The sequence below is a fragment of the Carassius auratus genome, chromosome 28, assembly GCF_003368295.1.
Source record: "Carassius auratus strain Wakin chromosome 28, ASM336829v1, whole genome shotgun sequence".
Lineage (NCBI taxonomy): Eukaryota > Metazoa > Chordata > Actinopteri > Cypriniformes > Cyprinidae > Carassius > Carassius auratus.
Window position 1 is genome coordinate 9356637 of NC_039270.1, and position 18263 is coordinate 9374899.

Consider the following 18263-nt stretch of genomic DNA (forward strand, 5'->3'; position numbering starts at 1 on the left):
TTTTACGTTTTATAAAATACAACCGTTTTGCCAGGAAAATATTACGTGCAAAATTGTAAATTATTATGAATGTAATGCTGTTTGGATAACTAAGTCTTTGTTTGGATTCCAGTGTCAAGTGCACGCAAACAGACAATAAATTAGCTTAAAAACAGATTTATGCATGTTTAGTTCATTCGGGACTTAATTTAATCGCATAACACCGACAGCTGTGTTAGATGTGTGTTAATAAACCTATCTGAGGCCGTTTTAGGAATCCTAGTTTTTTTTTTTTTTTCGATGTTATTTTGCATGTTTCCTTTGCCCTCATTATTCTTTTTTGTCACTCTTCTGCTTGTGGTATCCGGTTTTAGTTAAAATAAAAGAGTAACCCATCCCATCTCTTTTTAAGCACGCAAAGTGTTGAATGAGATCTGCACTATAGCCCTGTTTACCTCATACAAACAAAACATGTTGTCACAAGGTATTTATGTCTCAAATTAGAAACTGAGAGCATCCCTCTCTCTTTCATTCTCTCTCTGTACAGAAACAAATCTGTACAAGAATTGTGGCTTTAAGGTTAAGTTGTATACTGACTTCAACCTGAATGCATATATAATAAAGTATATTGTTTTTATTAGGTGTTACATGTCAAGAATACTCTTATGTAAAGAAATATGACCACATGATTATTTTTCTTTAGTATTGCTAGTAATTGACAGCTGACAGCTGTGAGAAGTTATTTCTCACAAGCAATTTGTAACTTTATAGTGCAATATTAATATATTTGCAGAAATAGTAAGCGTTATGATGCACATAGCAGACTGACTGACATGTGTTTAAAAGCATTGGTGATGACCCCTCATCTTTCTACTCTCTTATTTATCATATGATTCTCTTCTCCAAAAATAACAAACAGATTTCTCTTAGTCATCCGTTCCCTCTGCCTCTAAGAACCAAACTGCAAACGTGTCTTTTAAAGGCAGAACACAACCTGAGATCAGGCATACACGTGTCCGTGCATGTTTTAATTGGTAACCAAATGCTGAATGAGTCAGAACTGATGCCTGTTCAAATACAGTGTGAAGATGGACAAATGCTTAGTCTCATATAACAAGCCGTGCAGAAAGACATTTCTAAAACAGAGCCTCCTGGACTGTGCCAGTAAAAAAGTGCAATTCAGAGTTATTGATCCAGTCAGACCCACTCTCATCTCAAACTATGTGTTAGCATTAGTGTGCATGCCAGGATTCTTGAGCGATCAAGACCCAGTGAGGCCTTCCTTTCATTTGAGACATGTGCGACTCTTCAGAGCTGTCAGAAACCAGAGAGGGGGTTCAAGAGGCGCTGGAGACTGCAGATTATTTTTGTGTGTGTCTGCACAGGTGTGTGTATGTCCAGAGATCAGAGGTCCGGATGGGCTGGTGTGGACAGGACGGACACTTGGAATATTTAAACCCAACCAGAGACTGATGACCTAAGATTGTGTGTGTGTGTGTGTGTGTGTGTGTGAGAGAGAGAGAGATTTTCAGACGCTCTGATATTCAGTATGTAGGAGTGTATTTTTGTATATGAGATAGCGATGACCTGAAGACAGGATGGAAACCCAATCTCAAACAAGAACTGTCTTCGGTCCACATGTACGCTCATGTGCTCTCCTTAAAACTGTGTAGACATCATTACCCATCCATCACAACAGCCCATAGCAGAGGCACACCAACAGCCTTTGACCTTCAGCCACACACACACGTCATTGCGTCTTGTGCCGAACTGAGTAGGGATAGTGCTGGAGCGACTGATCTCACAACTATCCAAAGGCCATGTTTTTAGCACAACCAATCAAAAACCAGCTTGCTGTTGAGAAGTAATCAGAGACTCAAGGTTACATTGGCACCTCAGTGTCAGCTCAGAAAGACACTGCATGTGACACCAAAGGTCAGAAGTGAAGTGCACCCCCATCTGAAACAGGCCAGTATGTGTTACACTGATGACAAAAGTTGTTATATATGTGTGTATTACTCAAGGTGAGCGTTCCCAAAGAAGTCCTGCAAGTGTGAAAGACTTGATCCAGAAAACAACTGTAGTTTCTCTTATTTAATGTGATGTTTGTGTTTCTTCATTCTCTCTCCCTTAAGCATCAAATGGCATTCAAAGCTATTGCTTTGATTTCATTTTGATACAATCTTTCTCCTTTCTTCCATTTTTTTTTCATGGGTCACTTGTATACATTGATTGGTTTCTCTCTCTCGCAGTCTTCTCAATATCTTGCTCTATATTGACAAATTACAAATACTCAGATACTTTGAATGAACAGTAAAGTATTGCGGCTACCATCTGATTTAGTAAAATTCAGTTTATTTATTTTTTTTTTTTTTTGTGAGCTGAACAAAAATACTCTAATCATTTCGCTAGCATAAGTTTTTTTTTTTTTTAGCAAAACTTTTTTTTTCCTTGCTAGGGTATCTAACAGGTATTAAAGTATTAAAGCTAGGGTATTAAAATATTATCATCATTTTACTGGCTTAATTTATACTGCTGTTGCTGTTGTCACTGTCAGTTAGCTGTCATGTGGATCAGAGTTCATTTTTGATCTATCTCTCTCCAGTTGTGTGTTCGTGTGTGTTCGTAAAGTCTCAGTGAATATATACATACATACATACATACACTAATTAATAAACTAATTAACTGCCTTTCATTATGCACTTACTTTTAAGTCAAACTTAAAAATTCACCATTTATATAAAAGTAAAATAAAATACATCCAGTAAAATAATACATTACTAAGCTCTAAATATTGGGATTGGGAAGAACAGTTAAAAAATACACACAATTGAGAATGCAAATCAGTTTAAATATATTTAAATGCTCTAAGATTGCTTATTGTGATTATTAATCACCTTATTTATGCAAAATTGGAGTTTTACATCACACTACTACATAGCATGTTGATTAGCCTTCTCTCTCTCTCTTCTCTTTCCTAGTCATCTTCTTCAACAGTTTTCCTGTATTACCCTACAGGGAGTGTGTGGAACTGCAGCTTTCCAGAAAGACTCTGGTCTGGATGACAGAAAAGGGAGGGGTACCCCCACACTCATTTTTTCTCTTCATGAGCTAATCAAGTGAAATCCAATTTAGTTTGGGACAATCAAGGCATTAAAAATGTATAACAGGAAAGGAAGTAGAAAAGAAGGCAAGAAAGATGGATTCAAAATTGGAATATTTTCTACATGCCTTAAAACAGAGTCTCCATTTGTACATATGCATGTGCCGCCTTAGATTTCACATGCTATGATGTTTTTGGCAGTGGGCCTGCTGTGTCTGGGGTTCACTGCAGCAGAGTGAAACCAGGTTAATGTCACTCTGGGATTGGCTCGTATGGTCTGAGGGAGGTTCCAGTTGAGAGCTCAGATTTACTTTTGTCTCCCACAGCACACTGCCTGGATCTCAGTGACAGCTAACCTCTGACTGAACCCTCACACACACACACACACACACACACACACAAACACACACACACAAACACACACACACACACACACACACACGTCTTCACTTCCTCACTGCACTGCACTGACATTATCCAGCTTTAATGTGCAGACATTATAATACACATGGCTATGCGTACACAATCATGTCATGTCAGTAGAATTTCAGAGGGCAAATGTATAAAATTAAAATTTGGGCAAATATTCATTAAATGCAACAAATCTCATCTAATTTCCAAATAAGCAAGATACTAACACATCAGACTCAGCATCATCCAGAGGAAGCACCCCGTTTCTGTTCAGTTCCCAGCTCTAATCTGATTGGCTGGCTTGGCTTCCTGAGGGTACACTGGTTTTTAATCAGTCCGTACAGAATCTAAGTCATTTTTAGAAGCTATCTGTTTGGTAAAACGAGCACCTGTGAAGAAAAAACTAATCACTGGATAAGCTAAATTTAACAGAATTACATCTGTTCTTCTTCTTTTATCAGTACACATAACTGTAGACTGTCTTTGGAGTTTGAATGCATTGTGTGTAATTTACAATGAAGAACAATAATGAATATTTTTCACTGTTTATTTATATATGTTCATAATTTTAATGTTAATTTATATACACATTATATATATATATATATATAAGAGTCTCTTCCTATCTAAGTGGGTGGTTTTTTAGCCAGAATAAGCTTTACGGCTTAGTCGGGAAATGTGTCTATGCAAAACTACTAAACCATATTCTGGTATGGCCCTTATCTGAAAACTGTGGCTCCATTTTTTTTCCTCTTTTTGGCTTTTTACCAGCTCCCTTAATGAACCCTGACACAGAGCTCCGTCCTGAGGCCTTCACCATCCCCTGTCTCAGCAGTGTCGAGCCCACACAGTTCACTCAGGTGAGCCCCATGGTGCAGCTCTGCCTTTGGGACACACATGCCATGATTAATCAATAAGAGAGAACACGGCAGCCACAGACTATACTGGCTCGTAGCCCACACACACACACATACACACACTCCAGATACATGCGATGCCACTGAATTCATACTGTGCACCCCCCCACCCCCCCACACACACACACACATTTACTCAACTATGAACTGTGTTATGATTCTGACATTCCATAGCAAATGATCATCTTAATAAATAATTCAGCTTGAGCATGTGACTGCCATATTTAAAGGGAAAGTTCACATCAAAATGAAAATTATCATAATTTATACACCTTTATTTAATTCCAAACCTATGCATTTCAGTTATCTGGAGAATGCAATTTTTTTTTTGAGAAATGTCTTGATTAATGTAAAAAAACGTCTCACTTTTGTAAGAAAATGTCTCTTAAGAGATGAATAGAGAGACAACAAAGTAAAGAACTGTATAGTAGACATATCTTTTATTCGGTATCATCTAACATAAGAAATATAAAGCTATTGATAATGACTTGCTGCTGGTTTTCCTCCATAAAGAGAGAGAGAGTTTCATCAGGAGGCCGAAGCCTGTGCAACAGTCGCTGGGTTTATCAAAATGATCGGTGAGCCAAATAATTTGTCCAGCGGGCCGATCAAAAACACGCAAATCAAACACGCTCGCGTAAACACCCACCACTTTGCAAGCATATTCAAAGAAAAATAAACAAATAAATCAGCAAATGTATCCACACATGCCCGATTACACACACACTTTCATATGAGTGGGCAGCACCTGGGTTTGCCCTTGTCCGAGTGAAGCACTTAGGCTGCGTTCCCAGTCGAAGACAGATGGACTAATTACAGCGTGTTATACTCCAACAAACTAACCACACTTGCCACAGAAGACTTTGATTAAAGGGCCCCTCATAAATGTAATTTATAAATGTATGGACATGGCGTCCTACACAGATACTCTTGATTATATGCAAATGTATGTGTGTGAGTGTAAGTGTCTGCGCAGTGGCTGGTTTCCAGATGTTGCTCAGTGAGAGATTGGCCTGTCTGCCAACAGGAGGTGAAGCGGTCTAACACTCATCTCCAGCTGGAATCAGAGTCAGATATTCAAAAGGAGAGAGAGAGAGAGCGGGAGAGAGAGAGTGAGTGACAGAGAGAAAGGCTGACAGGAAAAGAGAGATGGATGGAAGGAGAGGCTCTTGCTACAAAACAAAAGGGTTGATTCATTATGCAAAACAGACCTTTCTATCTCGCCAACAGCAATTACATTTTTGTTTTCGTAATTTGCCTTACAAATTGAATCATGCATTTTTGGAAAAGACCTTTCGTGAAAGAATATATCAAGTAATGACGAGAGAGAAAGAGAGAGAGAGAGAGTGAAAAAGAGAAACTCATTTTTTCTTAAACATCCTTCATCACGCCCCTATTAGTATCTCTATACCTCAATTCACTACAACTAATGTACAGTATGCTCCCTCCTGTTAGCTACAAAACAAGGCAAAAATTCACTTTCCAAAACTTTCACTATTTCTGTTCATCTCTGGTGGAATGAGCTGCCAACCTCCACCCGAATTGCTGAGAGCATCACATCTTTCAAAAAGCAGCTGAAAACACCTTGTCTATAACCACCGAAATTATTAAATGCACTCACATTTTCTTCTCTTCCCTAGCTTGCTTCCCTATCTAGTTGTCTAAGAAACTTGGCATTGTGTGTTACAAATAACGTTGGCTCTTCTGCTAGATGCATTCTACTCGAGCACCATCTCAACTATAAAAATCACATTTCGTTCAGTTATCAACAACATGAAGTGGCACTTAAGATGCAAGCCTCCTTAATTTGAAGCGCACAGCATGGGTAACTCAACATTTTGGGGAACATCCACAGTCTTTGTTGCTTCATCCCTGACAGATTGCACATCTAAAGGAGGCACAGAACAACGAAGCGGCGGCTTGATTTGGAGAAGACTGATTGAGCTGAGGGGTGAATAGGATGCGGTCTCTTTTGGATGGGGGTTTTGGGCGCTACACTGCTGTACGGGACAGGTTGGGTCCAGGGGGTGCGGGAGAATAAGACAGGTCTCAGGCCTTTGTGAGTGTGTGTTTCCATGGTGGACAAGCCCCAGGCCAGAGGGACTGCCCTCTGTCCCCCTCCCAGACCCCTATCCTCCCTGTCAGCGGTGAGTTATTGATGGGACAGGTTGGCAATGGAGATCCCCCTCCTTTCACTGGGGCCATGAATACCACACAGCTGGATGGGGACTGTTCGGGTGAGGATGGTGCATGTGTGGAAATAGCAATTCGGTACAATATGCTCCTTGTGTGTGAGTTTTAGGGACTGTACTGTATGATGTTTGCGCCTGGGTGTGTTAAAGGATATGGTGTAGGATTGGTGTGTTGTGACTTGTTCATTGGAAGCCTGCAGGTGTGCATATAAATGTGTATAATGTTATATAAATGTAGGTGATGTGCTTTTGTAGAGCAGGGAATGGGAAGCTTTTTCTGTCCGTCAGGTATAGAAGAACTTTAGAATGAAAGGGGTAGCACTTTATTTTACAGTCCTGTTCCTCATGTACATACTTATACACTTATTATAGTAATTACAATAACTATGTAATAACTAGGTACTAACCCTAAACCTACCCCTAAACCTAACCCTACCCCATGTAGTTACCTTGTGTTACCAGAACTTTCTTAGATAAATACACTGTAAGTACACTATAAGTACATGTTAGTACACGTACTGTAAAATAAAGTGCAACCATGAAAGGCCTAGTTCAACCAAAAATAAAAACTTTGTTGTTATTTATTCACCCTTATGTCATTCTAAACCCTATAGACTTTATTCTGATGAACACAAAAGAAGATATTGTGAAGAATGGTTTTATTCCCTACACTGAAAGTCAATAGGGACCAAAAAGGTTTAATTTTTTGGGTGAATCCTCTCTTTAAGAAGCAGCTCTTATAACACTGCATGCCAACTTTAAAAAGAAGCAATTATTTCAGATTTCAATTATATTTTCAGTGACATCAGTGCATTCATAACCTTATGGTGAGAATATTGATGCTTTTCATAAAGAGTTAAGGACAAAATCCTATTGAAACCAGTTCTTGAGTTCAGTTGTCTTTGCCCCAGTTATAAATAGTTTTAAAATGCAGATGCAAATTCTTCTAAATAGGTTCTTCGCATCCCGAAGAGGAAACAAAAGCAGTTGCACAAATATTTTGGGGCTGTGGAGAATCACAACAACATGTGCTGATCCAAAAATAATGTGCTTACTGTCCAGGGGTCTTGGGGTGCTCTAGTTTGAGAACTGTAACATTTATAGTTCAAAGGTAAAATAACATGGGATTTTTGCACTGAGCTAAAAAGAAGTCTAATTGTATTATATTTAGACATCTTAGTGTCAGTCACTAATTCTTGGCAACCATGCAACAACACAAAAAAAGCATGAAATTTGAAATGATCAGGTTTTTCTCTCTTTTTAGCGTTGAAACACATTCTTTCAACAATAACGTCAAGATCTTATCCTATAAAAAACCATTTAATTGACTGACTTTAAATGACTTTAAATGAGGCTTTTTTGGCACTCGGAGCGCTTTACATTTTGTTTGTGTGTGGATGTGGCTGGGGTTTGGAGGTCTCCTTGTCCTCCACCACGCTTGATTTTCTGGTGTATTTATTCTTTATGAAAATGCTCATATATGTCCAATTTTAAAACATGTTTTAATAAATTAGAGAATTTCAAAACGTTCTGAATAAACATTTTTTTCTTTGCGTGTTCAAGTATCCTTCAGACACAAGTGAACAACAAGAAAAAAGAAAGATAGACATTTATCCAAAAATATTTCACAATCCCATGCTTTCTGTTTGGATTTGGTTGATTACTCAACAAAAACACAATGTTTAAGGTACATAACAAAAAACACATATAAGCACTCTCAAAACTTGAATAATTAAAAACTAAGATAAGAAAATGTCATTGTAAAGAACTCAAATCTACTGGTGGTTAATTATACATTCATCATTCACATTGTGTTGCTTTTGCACTCCATGCTGAATATCATCCCTAACTCTGACAGAAAAGAAAACAGAGAAAAGAAACAGAGGTGCGTGTGATGCAGAGCGTTTCAGGAAGGCTTTCTTACTTCTTACAGTAACTGCTTGTCCCAGACAGGTGTTAAAAAATAGCTACAGGCTGCAGCAGGGTTCTGCTCTCTCAGCACAACAGTTAAACAGGCAGGTCACACTTCTCTTGGCTGGCAGGTAGATCCGATCCTTCCATCCCATCCCTCGCTGTCGCCGCTGAGACCACGTGTTGGACCGGAAACCTTGCGGCCCCGCAGTGGGAGTCCTGATGCGATCTGACAGAGCTGTCAGCGACCAGGTGGCGTCTCTTCCTCCCTCTTCCAAGATCTGTAGATGTCGCTGTCGCAGATACAGACTCCCGACCCCCCCGGTTTTCTATCTGCTGTGTGGAAGCATTGTGGAGTGTCTTAATTTCCCTGTGCGCTCTCGTTCGTTGTTCCCAGCATGACAGTGAAAAATGGTTCGTCAGCTCGGTTCTCTTTGCCGGGCGACACAAGGCCAAACGACGTAACATCTGGCGACTGAGCTCTGTCTCCAGGGTTTTTTTGGCACGTGCTCCTGGCTGCCATTTCCACTCTGCCTCTCATTTTATCCTTCCCCTCTTCCCTTGCTTCTCTCATTCCCTCCAGAGGTGCTGGTGAGCCACAGCAGGTCCAGGTGGGCTCTCATATGCGTCGCCTAGATAACCAAGAAATTAAGTTATGGAATATTCTGGAAAGGACTATTGCTGGTTTCAATTGAGATCAATTGCTTTATCTTATTTACACATAAAAACTAATATCAACTCGCCCCTTGTTTGACTAAAAATCAAGGTTGTAAGTGAGAATTTAGAGAAATTAAAAGCAGAAATGTGAACTTTCTAATTTTATTTGAGGTATCTTTACGTTACATGCACTTACTATTATAATAACAATAAATTATTAATAATAAATTATAATTACATGCAAGTAACCCTAAGACAAATCCTAATCACCTTATAGTACAGTATACATGTAGTTAATGAAGGTAACAAGGACACCTTAAAATAAAATGTAACCACACTTATTATTTTAAGCTGTAAAGTTCTCATCATTTTCATTGTTGTTTTAGTTTGAAGTGTTACTTTGTAATGGAAACAAAGTTGTAAAATTGGAATTTGGTCACACCACCATCATGTTATCATGCATATTATAAATATATATTTTTTGGCTATACCACAGAAAAGGTGAGTATTTTAACATCTACTGATGTACCTTCTTCGCTTTCATTTCATGCATTTCACTGTAACCCAGAGGGATGGAGAGGCCAAAATATTACAATCTCAGCATCATGCCACAAGTGCTGTTGAATGAGCTACATTGTGACCGCACACAAATTAACATTCGGTCTATGAAAAATGGAGATGTTTGACAAGAACAGAGCGAATGCCCACATCTCGGTTAAAGAGCCCACACATTCTGTGGTTTCCTGAGCGCCTTCCATAATTCATGAACTGATACCCAATCACAGGACATTTCACCGGTGCTGAACGCTGGCTCTTTTCTTGCCTGTGGAGAGAGTTTGGCCGCATGCCTCATTCCACCAGAGTGCGTTCCCAGGTGATTCATCAGCATATGCCACACCAATACTACAAACCCTCAAGATACCAATCATCTGCTTGCTGCTTCTAGGAAACCTGATATTAAATCTGAGAGGCAGCCATTGCTTACTTTTGATCAGTATCACATAAAAAAACAATCATTTTAAAAGCATTAAAAAACATTCACTGTGCTAGTGACAGCAAACTTCATTTACACAATCTCAACGATGATCTATGCTCCATTCACACATATTAATGCACTTGATACTGGTTTCAAAACATTTTCTTAAACCACAGTTCTGACTTCATCAAACATTATGTGAGTGAATATATATAAAGAACAGCATTAATATCACAAAAGTTACTATCTAATAAAATCTTTACTATCATTTTTTTTTAAATCAATATAACACGCTGTTGAATGTATTAATATACAAACTAATTATACCATTTTGAGTTGCTGCAATGAAATTGAAGCAAAATGGCCTAGCCTGCTGCATATATTTTTCACTTTGATTTCAGCCCTCAGTAGGTTGATCATTTTCATGATATGATATTTTCCCCCATTGAGATATGATGTGTTTTCAAAGTGTTCCTTAATTATTTTTTTTTTTTTTTTTGCGCAGTGTATTTCTGTAATTTTTATCAAATTAATGCAGGTTGGATGAGCATAAGAAACATCTTTAAAAACATTAAAAATCTTACTTGTCACAAATTTTTCAACGCCAGTGTGTGTGTTTGTATATATATACACTCACCCAAAGGATTATTAGGAACACCATATTAACACTGTGTTTGACCCCCTTTCTCCTTCAGAACTGCCTTAATTCTACGTGGCATTGATTCAACAAGATGCTGAAAGCATTCTTTAGAGATGTTGGCCCATATTGATAGTAAAGCTTCTTGCAGTTGATGGAGATTTGTGGGATGCACATCCAGGGCACGAAGCTCCCATTCCACCACATCCCAAAGATGCTCTATTGGGTTGAGATCTGGTGACTGTGGGGGCATTTTAGTATAGTGAACTCATTGTCATGTTCAAGAAACCAATTTGAAATGATTCGAGCTTTGTGACATGGTGCATTATCCTGCAGGAAGTAGCCATCGGAGGATGGGTACATGGTGGTCATAAAGGGATGGACATGGTCAGAAACAATGCTCAGGTAGGCCGTGGCATTTAAATGATGCCCAATTGGCACTGAGGGGCCTAAAGTGTGCCAAGAAAACATCCCCCACACCATTACACCAACACCACCAGCCTGCACAGTGGTAACAAGGCATGATGGATCCATGTTCTCATTCTGTTTACGCCAAATTCTGACTCTACCAGGAATCATCAGAGACTCATCAGACCAGGCAACAGTCTTCAACTGTCCAATTTTGGTGAGCTCGTGAAAATTGTAGCTTCTTTTTATCCTATTTGTAGTGGAGATGAGTGGTACCCGGTGGGGTCTTCTGCTATTGTAGCCATCCGCCTCAAGGTTGTGGATGTTGTGGCTTCACAAATGCTTTGCTGCATACCTCGGTTGTAACGAGTGGTTATTTCAGTCAAAGTTGCTCTTCTATCAGCTTGAATCAGTCGACCCATTCTCCTCTGACCTCTAGCATCAACAAGGCATTTTCGCCAACAGGACTGCCACATACTGGATGTTTTTCCCTTTTCAAACCATTCTTTGTAAACCCTAGAAATGGTTGTGGGTAAAAATCCAAGTAACTAAGCAGATTGTGAAATACTCAGACCGGCCCGTCTGGCACCAACAACCATGCCATGCTAAAAACTGCTTAAATCACCAGTTTGGAGTTCAGGAGGTTGTCTTGACCAGGACCACACCCCTAAATGCATTGAAGGAACTGCCTTGTGATTGGTTGATTAGATAATCGCATTAACCCTCTGGGGACGGATTAGGCGGTACCGCCCAAAATGGCATACTTTTACAAATGTGTAGTTATCTCAAAAACTATTAATGCTAGAGAGATGCGGGTTTTTTTGCCGTCTTCCTCAGATTCCGCTGAAAACAGCGGTGTCCAGTTTGTATATTAAACACTTCCCTTATTGCGCAATACCACTGCGTAAACAGGCCAATGAAAAAGATTGTGCTAGGCAGATTCAACACGCAACAGCCAATGGAAAAATTACCGCTGGGAGGAGTCTTTTTCTAACCCAATCAGAGGAAGGTTATGTCTTCTAGCGATTCAGAGGACTCTGTAGCTCTGCTGTAGCCTTGTAAAAGCTGGCTGGACTAAAGTAAAAGACATGTAATCAATAAGCGTTCAGAGAATCAGCATCAGGGTGGAGAAAGCAGAACGCGATCGGAGTGTTACAGAGAGCGATCGGAGTATTAGCGAGCACAAAGAGCTAAATTCGAGCGATCGGAGAATCAGCATCACGTGGAGATAGCAGAAAGTGTGTTAGCGAGCACAAAGAGATAAATTCGAGAGAGATACAGCATTATTACACAATTGTTTTATCAAAATGGCAAGCAGTAAAAGATTTACGGCAGAACAAGCTCTGGAACAATTACTGGAAAGGCCTGGAGAGGCCTTGCTTTGCTCACTGGCATGCCTAGGACTGTTTTTAAAAAAAGTTAATTATTTAATTGTTCTTTACACATTTGATTAAACAATAACACATTTCTGTCAAGCAAAGAGTTTGAAAAAATATATTTTCTTTGTTCAAAATCTGTTCTATATTGTGTGTTTTTCAGTAATAAATGACAAAAATCTAATTTTCGTTTTTGAAATGCTCTAGTTTATTGTAAAATTTTTCACTCATACTTCCTTTATATAAACATATTGCATGCATGCTTATGGTAGCTTAGGGTCTTCTGAATCCATAGATACCAAACACAGGGTGTTTCATCTCCTTTACATATGATTTATAAGCCCAAATATAAAAATAGAGAAAACAGACCAAAAAGGGCTTAGTCCCAAAAATAAAAAAAACGCCTAGGACTGTTTGTAAATAAAGTTAATTATTTAATTGATCTTTACACATTTGATTGAACATTAACCCATTTCTGTCAAGCAAAGAGTTTGAAAAATATATTTTTGGGTCAAAAACTTTTTTAACTATTGTTGTGTGAGGTAGGATTTTCAGTAATAAATGACAAAAATCTCATTTTCGTCTTTGAAATTCTCCAGTTTATTGTACAATTTTTCACTCATACTTCCTTTATAGACATATTGCATGCATGCTTATGGTAGCTTAGGGTCTTCTGAATCCATTGATACCAAATACATGGTGGTCCATCCTCATTACATATGGTTTATAAGCCGAAATGTAAAAATAGAGAAAACGGACCAAAAAGGGCTTAGTCCCCTAAGGGTTAATGAGAAATTGAACAGGTGTTCCTAATAATCCTTTAGGTGAGTGTGTATATATATATATATATATATATATATATATATATATATATACTGAATATGATGTGTGCAGGGCTAATTACATTTGAAAATATATTGTGTATAATATATGTGCATAAATAAATAAATACTCTACCATGTTTAAGTTGACATTTTCATCCTATGACTTGTAGCTGCATTAACCTGAGTTTTAAATACTAGCCTATACCATCAAGCTGTCAACACACCAATCCTATTCTAGAACCAACCGACTAACTTTCTTGCTGTGCAATTTGGTGATTGCTGAAGCCAGATTCAGAGTGTCACTGAGGCAATAAATAACAAAAGACAGATACACAGTCACTCAAAGTAAGCTACTACTGAAATGTGCACTAAAACGTTTATTCATGAGACCCCAGACCTGTTTTCAGCTGTCGTAATATATGAATCTAATTTATATTCAATGCAGAGAATTTATTTCAGACCTGCACTCTTCCTCTGAGAAGCCTTATGGGCCTCGGTCGTACTTCATCGAGGATATAAATGTCAGATCATGTACTGTGATCTCGAATGATCCAAATATTGTTAGGAAATCCCTCTTGATTCAAGCATTGTATAGAGTGCTGGAGTGATTCATGTCTGTTTTGAGTGGAGAGGGCTATAATCGTAAAGCGAGGAGATTATTTTAAGAGGCAGCCGGCAGGAGGAACAGACAAGTCTGAGCTTGCTCACTGAATGAGAAACTAGCTGTAATAGCATAGTATTTATGATCTCAGGCCAAGGGGCTGTGTTACTACACAGTGTTTTTATGAAGTCACTACTTGTAAGGCAGTAAAAAAGCAGGATCATTACAGCAGTGTACATATGTAATTAGATTATGGATTTCCATTTATCCCATTTTCTCTGCTGTGGATTTAAAGGGTTAGTTCAAAAGAATAAAGTGATTATTATGTTCAAATAAAGTGATTATTATGCTTTGAATATGGATACTTTTCTTATAAAAACACATCGATTCACTACAGAAGGAATATTTTCATCCCCAGGAGCCGTGTCAGACACTTTTTCTTATGGATGGGCACTTTTTATTTAACTTCTTTTGGATTGATGCATGCAACACCCACTGAGTCGCATTAAACAGCTTGAAAGATCAAAGACAATTTTTTATATAACTCTGACTGCATTCATCTAAAAAGAAAGTCATAAACACCTAGGATGACTTGAGGGTGAGTAATTTATGAGCAAATTTTTGTTTTATTTATTTATTTTTCTTTGTTAATTTGTATTGATTTAATTTCATTTATTTGTTTACCAACTGACTTATTATTTTTCATCAGATAATGTACACATAAAAAGACCATTTAAATAGCCCCCCACCCCACATTTATTCTTTTACAGGTGTTTTACCTGTATCTAGAATTTTGCACTTCATTGTGTTGTGTTTTTAAGGTTAATGAAAATGTTCGTAAATTACTGGAGAATGTCCTGGTAGGAAATTACCAGTAAAACGTATATGTCTTTTTTTTTTTTCTGTGTAATTGTCGTCTACTGTAGTGTACATGTATAAAATATAAAAACAACTAGATTTCCATGTATAAAGACACATTTGTGTGAACAAAATAGTATGATGTCATAAAGACAACTTGTTTATTTCTAAAATAAAGGGCCTTTTATGCTGTCACTGTGTAAAATAAATAAATAAATAAATCTGGAAATGTTCAAATATTTTTATTAAGTAACATTTTCGCAACCCACTATTTGAAAACACACACATTTTTTCACAATATTATTATTAACATGTGAGAAACATTTCAATTTATACATTTATTTGTAATGTTTTTCTACTATATTATTCCAAAACAACAAAAATATTTAAAACATTATTATTTTTTCTATACATTTAATAACTTTTACTGACTTAATACATTTTTGTATAGTTTTTTAAAAATATTTATCTTCCCTTTTTGTGTAGCTAACTACCACTTTAAAAAGAGCTTTATTATAGTTTATCTACAGAATCTGGCAAGCCACAGATTCAAAATAGCTTCCCCAACACTTGGGGAAATGATTCAGTTTACAGAGCCATTAATTCTAGCCGAATGCTACTGTATGTGAAAGAGAGACAATGGCAATGTTTTATTGAGCAGAAGCCAGATGAGCCAGGAAGATTAAATGCAGTGCTGATTTCAAAACCACCTCACAAATCCTTATTTTACGAGCCCTCTTCCACAGCGTGCTGGGATTTTGGAGCGGCTCTCTACTCCTGTGTGCGTCATATTTATTCCAGTGCCTTGTTTTAAAAATGCCTGCTCTCATTGTGGAAGGAAGATCAACCGAGAAAGAGGATAAATCTTGTTTGTGGCCTCCTTTCAGCAGTTTGCTCTTCGAAGTCAGCAGCTGACGGGTTTACAGGGGTTTGACGGGCAGGAGTTTTCTTAGCCTGTGAACGTTTCACTTTTTACAAGGTTGCGCTGTGTGGAGGTGATTGTTCCTCTGAGACCCTGACGCTCAAAGAGACGGGAACACAGTTGCGCTGTGGAAGCGTCTCACAGGAGGAATCCAAAGCTGTAAAAGCTACTTTTTCACAGAAAAAACGTCTGATCCAGAGACCCTCGTTTATTAGGACTACACCACAATGTTAATATGTTTAGCCACAACACACACACACTTTAAACCACGTCCTTCTGCTCCAGAAGAATGTGTGGAGGGCCTGAGAGGAGGAGGAAGAACATGCCGGGTGTCCCATGTCAAACTCCCTCCGCTCGGGCCACAGATTCTTCTCTGTTCAGGATTAAACCACTGTGTATTAACGGCATTCATGGAGTAGACAGTGTGTGAAGTTTTGCGGCCTGGGTCTAACACGCTCACTCATTTAACATGTATTATAATGAGATCTTCGGAGGGTGATAAAAACTCAGTTGAGCCCCGAATATGGCTCCTCGGGGTCGTGTTCTTAAAGTAGACTGGCGCAATTCACATGCACATTTATCACTATCAATAGCAAAGTAAGGGAACAAGAGGAAGTGACCATTAAGTATATCAGGCAAAGAACACAGTTATGCATAACAGCTCTTCTTGCATTTAACATGGTCATCATCTGGCCCTATCAGTTGTGCTGTAGAAAGCCAAAGCTAATTTTCACCATCTCCAGTTCACCTAAAGGAGCATTAAAAATGTTAAAAGTCTAAATTACGTAGCATATGTGTTAAACTGGATACATCAAAGGCACTTCTGAACAGATGCCCAACATGAGTAAGACTCACAACCCTTATCTGAAAGTTGACAAGCTAATGTGAAGCCTGGTGCTTTACTGGGATAGACCAGGAGATTTCAAACTGGGATCCAGGGACCCAAAAGGGACTTCAAGAGCATTCTTGGAAAATTGGACAAAATGTATTTTCAGGGCTGTCAAAGTTAAAGCTACTTTGAATCAATACTTAGTGTGTAAATCACTATTCAAATAAATGGTTTCATGTCATAAGGGAAGAGAAAGAAACACTTTGAGTCCCCAACTCAAATTTTTGATTTACTTATATATATTATCATCATGATGTTATTTTTACACAGAGATTGGTAGGTCTGTTAGTCAAATCTGTTGACTTTAGTTATTTTTGTTGTATTGTGTGCTAATGGTGACCATTCAAAAATGGGGAAAATACACTTTGCAAGTTTTTTTTTCTCCAAAGTTTGCATGTCCATAACTCAAGAAGTATTAATGTTTTTGAAATTGGGTCTTAACAAACCTTCTCTTTGCCATCTTTATTTTTAGGGCCCTATATTGTTCAGTTATAGAGATATTGCAATTTCAATGTGGTTCCAGGAGTAAATTGTTAAATTGTACACATTTTCTGTGGTCAAAAACTGAATGTGGGTTACTTTGCATAGAGATGCTACTTTTCTTTCTTTCTTTCTTCTTTTTTAAAGTGGAATATCTGAAGAACAAATAATGTTGAAATGTAGTATCTCGTTTCCTTATGTCAAAACAACTGCATTGATCATACCTGTCTGAATGCTATAAATATTATGTTTCCAAAGTTTGCATGCTCGTAATCCAAGAATCATGAAAGATATCTCACTATGGTTTTTTTAGACTTGATCATTTTCTATCTTTTTTTGTTATTGTAATTTTCAAGGCCCTACAGTGTTCAGTCCCAGAGATACAGGGGATCTCACTTCAGCTCCATCCTCAGACTGTTGAATATGACCTGTTTTTTGACCCCCCCCCCCCCAAGTGAAATACAAATTATTTGTAACAATGTAATTTTTTCCAGATAATATTTTCATAATTTGTAAACATTCATTTATTATTAATTTAGATTATTAATGTACAGTAAATATTACATGAACACAATTTTTTATAATTTGTAAACAATATTTTTAAAAGAAATAAATAATATCTGTAAACAATATTAAAGACAACTATTTAACTTTTTCATTTATCATCACCCTGTATACATTTTTATTCTTTGAAGATTCCTTAAAAACGAATTTGTCCACATTTATTGACCAAATAAAAATATTAAAATACCCCGGGTCAGTTCAGTGCTTGACTTGGAATAAATGTTGAAATGGCACATAATACTGAAGCGGCCAATTACCAATGTGCCCCCTCAAACAGAAATGAGCACAGTAGCAGTAGTATTCATACAGTTTAAGGTGTGCACTCCACATTAACTGTCTCTGCTCTTTGCCAAGCAAAACCACTTACAGCAGAATCAACAAAACATAGTCATCAGCCAGCATTCATCAGCCCTGTAATCTTGCTCAGGGTGACGAGGTAACAAGAGCACACTGGATAATAGCCAAATGACAAGTGTTTTGTGGTCATGTTCTTTGTGTTTAGTAGCTTTTGACACTGTAGGTTAGCGATTATAGGCTTTTCTCTGCCTACCCCTGACA